Raw genomic sequence first — 9,540 nt, forward strand, 5'->3', positions numbered from 1 at the left:
ATATAAAACCAAAACCATATAAACTACATATAACATATATACTATATCCACTTGTCTAGGAGAAGATGAGGAACATACAAAAGCTACAGTCACTAATGAGCAAAATGATTTGTAATCAGTGTATTACACCTTCATTTGAACTGTCTAACGTTGTGTAAATACAGAGTTATATGCCTTTTTATTATGTGACAAGAAAAGCAGATTATTGTCAAGAATCAGAATATGATCAGACTGTTAACCTAAATAAACAGAAAAAGGTAGACATTCAAAATCCAGACAACAAACCAGTTTAAACCGGTTGTTGTTATGACTTCACTGCATGAAATTGTAATTTGCATCAGTGGGAACAAGAGCTGGCCATTTATTTTCACACCACACAACAAAGAACCGCAGTGCTGAGACCAGCCCTCATCCAGTCACCTCAAGTTGAACTGTGGAGCAACCAGGGCCCCGATCAATTCAATCTGAAGCAGATCAGGTTAACACTTATCAAAAAGTGGCGGACCGAGAGGCAGTGACACCAGCGACAAAACAAAAACACTTGAGAGTAAGAGTTGATTCAAGTTGATTACATTTTATTTTGTACATTAAAAACATTAACAAAAAAAAGTTGCCTCAAGGCATTTTATACTGTAGAGTAAAGACCCTACAATATAAGAAAGAAACCCCAACAATCATATGACCCCCTGTGAGCAAGCACTTTGGCAACGGTGGACAGGAAAAACTCCCTTTTAACAGGAAGAAACCTGTGACAGAACCAGGCTCAGGGAGGGGCGGCCATCTGCCACGACCGGTTGGGGAGGGTTGATCTTAAGATTCTTCATCATATGAAGAAAAGCAAAACAGCCTTAAGAAAAAGTTTTTGATCCTTTTCCCTAATGAAAGCCGACCTTTCGGAGGCTTTGGTGTGATTATTCCTTCACTGCTGTCTGTACTTTCTGTGCTAGAATCTAAATCACTGGATTCAGAAGATCCTACCAGCGGTATTTGGGTACCAGGCTTTTGTTTGACACCCAGCCTACAAGACATGTCATCTTCTTCTTGCCATGCCAACCTGCGAAATGCAGGCTGATTCTTTTTGCGTGCAGCTGCTGGTCTCTGTCGGTTTCTTTGGATTTTAGCTGCATTCACACAGTTGTTAAAAGTGGAACACAGTCTAGATCTCCCACCGCTCTGTTCGCTGTTCCTTTTGATTTCACTGGACTTTACGAAAAAGTTTTTGATCCTTTTCCCTAATGAAAGCTGAGCTTTCGGAGGCTTTGGTGTGATTATTCCTTCTCTGCTGTCTGTACTTTCTGTGCTAGAATCTAAATCACTGGATTCAGAGTAAGATCCTACCAGCGGTATTTGGATAACAAGCTTTTGTTTGACACCCAGCCTACAAGACATGTCATCTTCTTCTTGCCATGCCCACCTGCGAAATGCAGGCTGATTCTTTTTGCGTGCAGCTGCTCTTCTCTGTCGGTTTCTTTGGATTTTAGCTGTATTCACACAGTTGTTAAAAGTGGAAGCCCGTCTAGATCTCCCACCGCTCTGTTCGCTGTTCCTTTTGATTTCACTGGTGGTAACAAAGCTGTCGATTTCATTTTCTAGACTGAGGAGTGGGCACACTTCCATGCTCGTGCAGGATGACTTCGTGTAGCAATCTACTGCAGGGTCCTCAGGAAGATGTTTCATTGTAATGAAACGATGTCCCAGACCCTCAACAGGTGTGATTCTTTTTACAGGATCCACACACAGCATCCATTTGAGCAGGCTTAAAAATGCCGCTGTGTCTTCCACTTCGGATTCTGTGTTTGGCTGTGGGTGGTGTTTGGCTAAATCATCTATGCATGCATATTTTTCTGTGATTGTATTACTTTGTTTGATCACAGTGCCTGTAGATGCTGAATACTGAGCTGGTGTCTTCAGTACCCATGTGCGTTCTATTATCCCTTTCCTCATCCAGAAATATTTCGTACTGTACCTCCCTTCCTGTAACATGCGTTTATTAGGCTGACCAAGCATGTGAACAAAAGTTTGCATCATTTGATATTCACACCTGCTGAAAAACAGGTGGTGGCCCAAGTATAGAAAAGCTGCGACACAACCGAGAGTCCACATGTCTGCTGATTCAGTCACCGGTATGCCCAACATGACCTCAGGGGCCCTGTAACTAAGGGCCTGAATAATAGTGCCAGGTGGAATTTTTGCAGGACTTGTGGCAAAACCAAAATCAATAAGTTTAACTTTATATGGCTGTTGAGACTGATTTACAAGCATGATATTATCAGGTTTGATGTCTGCATGCATCATACCTCTGCTCTTCAGAGCGGTAAGAGCCACAAACATCTGCTTTAAAATGACCCGAATATCACAGAGAGCCAGTGGACCGCGAGACCTTTTAGTCACGAAATCATGCAGACTAATGTCTAGCATTTCCATTGAAATGAAGGTGCGATGTTTGTACTCGAAAACTTCGTAGTACTTTACCAAATTGCACCGATCCCTATCCAGAACACTCAGTTCTTTTACAGCAGCGGCCTCGTTCCAAGCAAACTTGTTGTATTCCCTTTTAGCTGCCTTGACTGCTACCCTTTCAAAAGTGTCTAATTTTACACATTCCACCACTCTCCCAAAGCTTCCTTGTCCGAGGAGCTTATATACCATGTATTTACATGTTTTACTTTGAATGAGGGCGTTCGTTTGTAAACCCTCATCACTGTGATAAGACGACGAAGACGAATCCGAAACCATTTTTTCACAAATATATCTAAAGTTTTACACCTGGGCAAAACAATGTGACCGCAGTATGAAGCTGGCAGGTTCTGTCAGTAGGCGGGTGTAGCAGGCTATTTATACCTTTTGGATCAATGGCAGCGTTCGCTCACTGTGATGTCACCGAGTGACGCAACAGAGCGTAATGCTTTGATCCGGAGCAGCGGTTAAGAGCTTAAGAAGGTCTCTGGTTAGGAAGATAAACTGCTTGACTGGCAGTCCACATCTGTGTACGTTTGAAAATTTCCCTTTGTTGATATTTTTTAAATTCCTACTTTTAAATAATGTTAAACAATCCCGATACAACAGCGACGTGTCCTCAGCTGCTGTGATCTTTTTCAAGTTTTACATTTGCAGGACTTTGAAGTTATCTGTCACGGTTGCGCTGGCAGACCGTGGCGATGTGGGGAAAATAGGGCCCAAAACCCAGGACTGTGTGCGATGAATGCAGTTGCGTTTATTTACAGTGATGTAAATATTATGCAATAAATCTCCGTGCGCGCCCCTGACTCCCGTGCCGTGTCTTCTTCCGTACTCCTGCCGGGAAATAACAGAGGCAGCCGTTGGTACAATTAACTTCACTGTAGCAAGCTGGACAACTGAAGGGCAGTCTCACGCAATAATCCGGGATCGCGGAGCTCTCAGGCTGTGTCCCAATCCAGCGACCGCATGCTTCGGAGTACGAGCACGGTACTTATAGTACGGTGAGTACTGCAAGTACGAGAAGTGCGGAAGTGAGAGGCTCGTGAAATGGGCCTTTGTCGCGCTGTTCAGGTTGCCTAGCAACCATGATACTAACCGCGAGACACGTTACATACAGCTTTGTGTGACAGAAATGAAGGAGAAAAATGTTTTGTTGGTCATTCATTTTTGTCATGACATCACTTTGATTAGCTGAGTATCTGAGGCTGAGACCACGGGACTGTAAACATGATTGTTGGGCCTCATTTCTGTGCTGAACAGTCATTTAAGATTAGTTAGTAAATAACAATTAGCTAATGTTGTTCATGAGACTAAAATCATCTCTCTGTGGTAATGTAAATATAATATGGCCAATATCAAAGTTATTTACCATATTAATCGTTATTAGTTATTACAGCAGTGAACTTGAACTCTGAGCTTTAGTAAAGAGTTGCAAAAGTTGCAGCTATTTCCTGTCACCTTACATCTTCACTCAAAGTCGAGTATCTTTGACAGTGTATATACAGATGTATTATATATAAGAGACAAATATTGTTTGTTTAATACGTTGGCATTATTACATTTGGCTCAATGTTTACATACATGTGTAAAAAGGAAAACGTACGAGCTGTGAAAACTGTGTCTGATAGAATGAAGAGTAGAATGATATATGAAATATTCCTTTATTGGGTGAGAAAATCAGACCATGTCATAACTGCTGTAAGTCACACAGAATAGATATCAGAGCCTTAAACAGGCTGACTTCTGCTAAATGGGTCAAACTGGGCAGAAAGTCTACAAACACATAACATCCTAGAATATGATGTAACACTATAGATCAACTTAGCTCAGAATATATAAAGCATATAAACAGTTACAGCAATATGATGCAACAAACACAGCAGCTACTGATCCAAAATACTCAAAGCTTCATAGAACTGAAACCAACATTGGTTTCAGTTCTATGAAGCTTTGAGTATTTTGGATCAGCTAAAAATAAATTTTTAGCTCCATTCTGCTGCTGATACAGACTTTAGGTTTCTGAACATTAAACTTGTTGCTGCCTTTCATAGTGTGTAACTTGAAGGCCCTGAGTACTTTCTCCCACACTGAAAACACTGGGATGATAACATTATTTGAACATTACCTAATAAGACTGATTCAGCACAGACAGTTATGTTAAACTTTCCTAGCAGTCCTTCACAAACAGGGAACAGTCTGTCTATTCTCTCCATCTGTCAGCTGCTGTTGGCTCTTCCTCCTCCTCTTCCTCACACACCGCTGAGTTTGTCCTGGTGGATCATCAGGGGTGCAAAGCCTCACAGATGATGTGCAGCAGTGGGTCCCTCAGTCTGTCCTCACTCTGGACACTTGCAGTCGTCACACATGGAAATCAAATGTGTGATAAGCTGCAGGATTCAAACACAAGTGTAACTTATAAACACATGTTCATACTTTTATTCCACAATCAGAGAGAAAGAAACAGAGAGTGCAGGACAGACAGGTGACAGTCTCAGGTGTACACACTGCTACAAACAGGAGGATTTAGTGTTTTTGTTATTACGGGTGTAAACAAGAAGAGTTCCAGATGGTGCAGTGGACACATGTGTGACTGCTGTGATTAAAGCATCTTTCTTTCAGCTTAACGAGTGAACCGTCAGCTCGTTCAAACACACGTTAAAGTCCGTTTGGCTCGACACCACCGAACAGAGGCAGCAATATAACATAGCTAACATTAACAGTGCAGTGAATCCTGCTTGTGCCGTGATGTTCAGGACTGCAAACCGAGCAGCATCACTGACTTTCAGCCTGTTGTGTTTGTGGATATATGACTGACTTTAATTATCCACAAAATCATCACATTCTCTGTAAGATTAAGGTCGACTATCTAACGGCGTATAAAGTAAAGGGTTTAAAACAAAGTAAATGCTGAAAGTACAAACATCACTAATGTCACATAACTTTGCCGGCATGTGGCCAACAGCAATGTTTTAATTAGTGATGTGACGTTCTGTATCGAGGCTTCGAAGCTTGTGTCGAGTAATTGAGGGGGCGTTTCCGCGATGCGCGTATCGAGGCTTGCTTCATTTATGGGAGGAGCTGAAAATGGTGACGTCCGAAGCCTCGCTGCCCGGCTGTACCACGTGACTGGTTCATTAAGTGGTTCAAACTTTGCCGCGAGCTATGACAGCGATATAAAGCCCTCAGACTTCATTCAAAATGTGGGTGTTTGATGGAGAGCTGCAGTTAGTGAGTGTTTGGAGGTTTATGAGAGTGAGGAGAGAAAGTCAGGAGAGAATGGAGCCAGCTAAGAAGAGGAGGATGTCCTCCCCTGTGTGGGAACATTTTGATTTTATTCCTCCCAACAAGGTTTGTAAATTTCTACAGAAGATGTATTTTCATAATACTGATGGTGCAATACAATTTATGTTAAGCTGTCTTGACTTTTGTACAAGGTGAAGTGTTTGCTATTAGGGGTGCAACGATACACAAAATTCACGGTTCGGTTCAGTTCGATACTTTGGTGTCACAGTTCGATATTTTTTCGATACAAAAAAATGTTCATGCCTTTTTAATTTGTCATTTATTAAGATTATAAATATATATTTTAACTCAAAAGTACAGTTTTTAAATTTAACCCTAACCCTTGTGCGTGTTTTTTATTTTGACAGCGAATGCGCACCTGCGGACCACTTATGTGCAGCCCTGGTTATATAGCTCGTCATATTGCAGCCACAGAAATTCTTTTGTCCATGAAACCATAAAGCTGCACTTTCTTTTTGCCTTATAGTCTGATTTGTCATAACTTTTCCGTTTTGTGGTAAGCTTTTCTTTGGCTGTCACTTCTTCACCCTGACCTCTCTTATTTGGCTCAGCAGAACTAAAATATATATCCTGCTGCTTTTACACACGCACTCACATAAGCTCAGCGATTCTCTGCGCGATCAACCTCTCACACGTTTGAGCTTGCTGCGGGAGATTTCACTTGTCATGTTTGCGTAGTAAGCTAACGATTAATAAGACGATGTCAGAGGAATTGGTGCGCAAATTATCATCACTCTCAGATCAGTGCTGTCGCTCTCTATACACAGTTCACACGATTGCAAAGTGAAAGCAAATTCAAACGGGATTTCAATATGTCACATATTGACAGTGGCTCACCGATGCCAATGACATAATTACCCAGCTACATTTCCGAAAGAATGCAAAAGCATTGACATATATTTTTCCTTCCTACAATAGCCCGACGGGCAGGGAAGAGATAGATTTTGGTAGCCCGACTGAAAAAATCGCTAGCCCCGGGACGTCGGGCTAGCGATATTGCGAGCCCTGTATCTGATTGAGAAATCACTCATCTTTGGAAAAGAGAGTTTATTACAGAGAAATGTCTCTTTCCAAAATAAAAGCTATACTATCCGCTTCTTCTGGGCTATATTCTCAGCAGCATATTAAACATATAAGGAGAATCATGTGCTAACAGCTGTCTAAATGACTCGGCTAAAGTTAGTAGCATGCTTGTTGTTTTGGTCTTTGCACTAGGATGATGTCGGCGTAAATGTGCAGTCATATTCGTTGTGTTCCCACTAGTGCTTTCAGGTTAATCTCGTTGAAATGACCTTAACGCCACAACACGGCAAATCTCCATTAACGAGCTACCGCCGATCGCTCCGTGCATGGGGCTAGACGGCCAACACGTTAACGAGCTAACTGCGCTAACACACTAGCTCCCACCCATGTAATTGAGCATTGCGTGGCACATCCAACATACTGTTTTACTTTAGTCCATGACTCGCTTACCTTCAGGGTCATATGTCACATGAAAACCAAAATAATTCCAAACGCCAGATCTGAATGAGGGTGGGGGAGGTCCATGTTGCAAGGAGAGCTTAACTTCTGTCTCGCTAGCTTGCCCTGCGCTCTTCCTTCTGACTATGCTGTCTGTGTTGAGCGCTCAGTGGATCTGCGCTCGACAGTGCAGCCTAGGCGGAGTAGTCGAAGGCAGATTCACTGAGCGCTCAACACAGACAGCATCGTCAGAAGGAAAGTTAATAAAATAAATTACAAATTTTGTATTGTTCGATACATATGCGTACCGAACCGAAAGCACTGTATCCAACGGTTCAATATCGATACGAATATCGTTGCACCCCTATTTGCTATGTGCCAGGGAGCTGGGATATAACAACAACACCTCATCCATGCTTAGGCACTACAGAGCTTTGCATGAGAATAAGGGGAACACAAATTGTGGAGCAAGACCAGACTGATGCCTCAGTGTGTAGCTGTCCATACCTCAGCGTTACAAAAGCACAACCACTGTCCACACCCCAACCACACCTCACCTCACAGTAAATGATCATTTTCCATACTGCCAGTATAAATATACACAGTATACTGCATCACTACAATATAGATGTTTTACACACTCCTTTTGTTGTTGACATTTACAGGCTGTGTGCTAAAGGCCACACTCTTCAAATTCATGCCAACTAATATTTTTACGTCCAGTAGGTGTCCTACTAGAGCAAATGAAGCTTCAAGGCGCTTTGCGCTGGAATGAACCAATTGGATGAAAAGCTTCAGTGCTTCATGAAGCTTCATCTGCCCATCACTAGTTTTAATGTTCCTTATTATTAAACATTTGCACATAAATAAGTGACATAATATTCAGAACTTACTTTTGAAAGTTTACTCTTTGGCCGCTCCACTTCTTTGAAGTGTCTCCCAGTCCCAGTGCACTTGTTAGCATGTTTTGGTTCGTGCAACTGGTCCGTCAGGTTATTGTCTCCCCAGAAATATTTCCGTTGTGCTGTGTGTGCTTTTGCAGCGTTTTTCTTTTTGCAGCGTTTTTCTTTTTGCAGCATTTTTTTTTTAAACCATTTTTCTTTCTGCAGCGTTTTTCTATTTGAACCATTTTTCTTTTTGCAGCATTTTTCTTTTGGCAGCATTTTTCTTTTTGCAGCATTTTTCTTTTGGCAGCATTTTTCTTTTTGCAGCATTTTTTTTTAACCATTTTTCTTTCTGCAGCGTTTTTCTATTTGAACCATTTTTCCTTTGGCAGCATTTTTCTTTTTGAAGCATTTTTCTTTTTGCAGCGTTTTTCTTTTTGCAGCATTTTTCTTTCTGCAGCATTTTTCTTTTTGCAGCATTTTTCTTTTTGCAAGTGTTTTCTGAAGTTGCAGTCCGTTTGGCCTCTCAGGGCCACCGTATTTTCGGGCCTGTTTCAAACATTAAAGGAGAGAGAATCGGGCCATGACGTCAGAAACTCCGACAGCCCGTTCTTTATGGGCGTTACCTATTTTCAAAGAGGAAATAGGGAACGTTGTTGTGGACGGGGCCTGATTCAAAGATGAAAGGCAAGAGAACCAGGCCGTGACGTCACAGTCAACTCAAGTCTATAAATTGCAGGTGAAACCCACACTGGACCAGCGCGTTTCTTATAGTCACGAGCGATTCACTCGATGAGATTTTGTTCTGCTACCCTCAGTCACATTTGAATGTCTGACTCATTGTAACATCGTAGCTTAAATGTCAAAAACGAGTGACCAACAAGCAAAACCAGAATTAGTGTGCACTATGCCAAAGAGTAAAGATGAGACCAACCAGGCTAAAGTATCAGCTTTGGAAAAGACACTGAAGCTGCAGAAAAAGGTGCGCGTCAACTGGGTTGTTCAGTTGGTGGTTTTACTGGCCAAAGAAAAAGTCTCCTCCAAATACAAGATCTTCACAGAGCGCCTCACTCCTGACTGCATCAGCCGTCGTCTGATTGAGAAAATCTGGCCTGAAGTTGAGGAGAAACACTTGAATTTATCCCACAACAGCATTTTCAAAGTGGGCAAGGCCATTCTCAAAGATCTTTGCAAAACACACAACTGCAAAGAAAACCTTTTGATCTTTAATCTGAGGGAACAGCTTGACAATATTACCGTCTCAATCTTCACCAAACACCTGTTGGCATTACCAGCAAGAGTACTCAGTGTCTCTAAAGACAGGCAAGAGTACAAGGAAGTTGTAAAAAATGTGACCAAAGATCTGGTAATGCACGCCATCAGCGAAGGAAATGAGACGATGACAATGAATCCAGTAGCATCCGAGTTCATT

At 41.9% G+C, this 9,540-nt stretch overlaps 1 protein-coding gene across 1 annotated transcript in view; it reads left to right on the forward strand.

The window, feature by feature from the left end:
- The first annotated feature begins 1,833 nt into the window (after positions 1-1,833).
- Positions 1,834-9,540, forward strand: part of mc2r (melanocortin 2 receptor) — a 43,889-nt gene continuing 36,182 nt past the window's right edge. Inside the window, exon 1 of the mRNA XM_004560064.5 lies at positions 1,834-3,461. The gene's annotated coding sequence lies outside the window, so the exon portion shown is untranslated. The remainder of the gene's footprint in view (positions 3,462-9,540) is intronic.

This window comes from Maylandia zebra, linkage group LG11 (assembly GCF_041146795.1).
Source record: "Maylandia zebra isolate NMK-2024a linkage group LG11, Mzebra_GT3a, whole genome shotgun sequence".
NCBI lineage: Eukaryota > Metazoa > Chordata > Actinopteri > Cichliformes > Cichlidae > Maylandia > Maylandia zebra.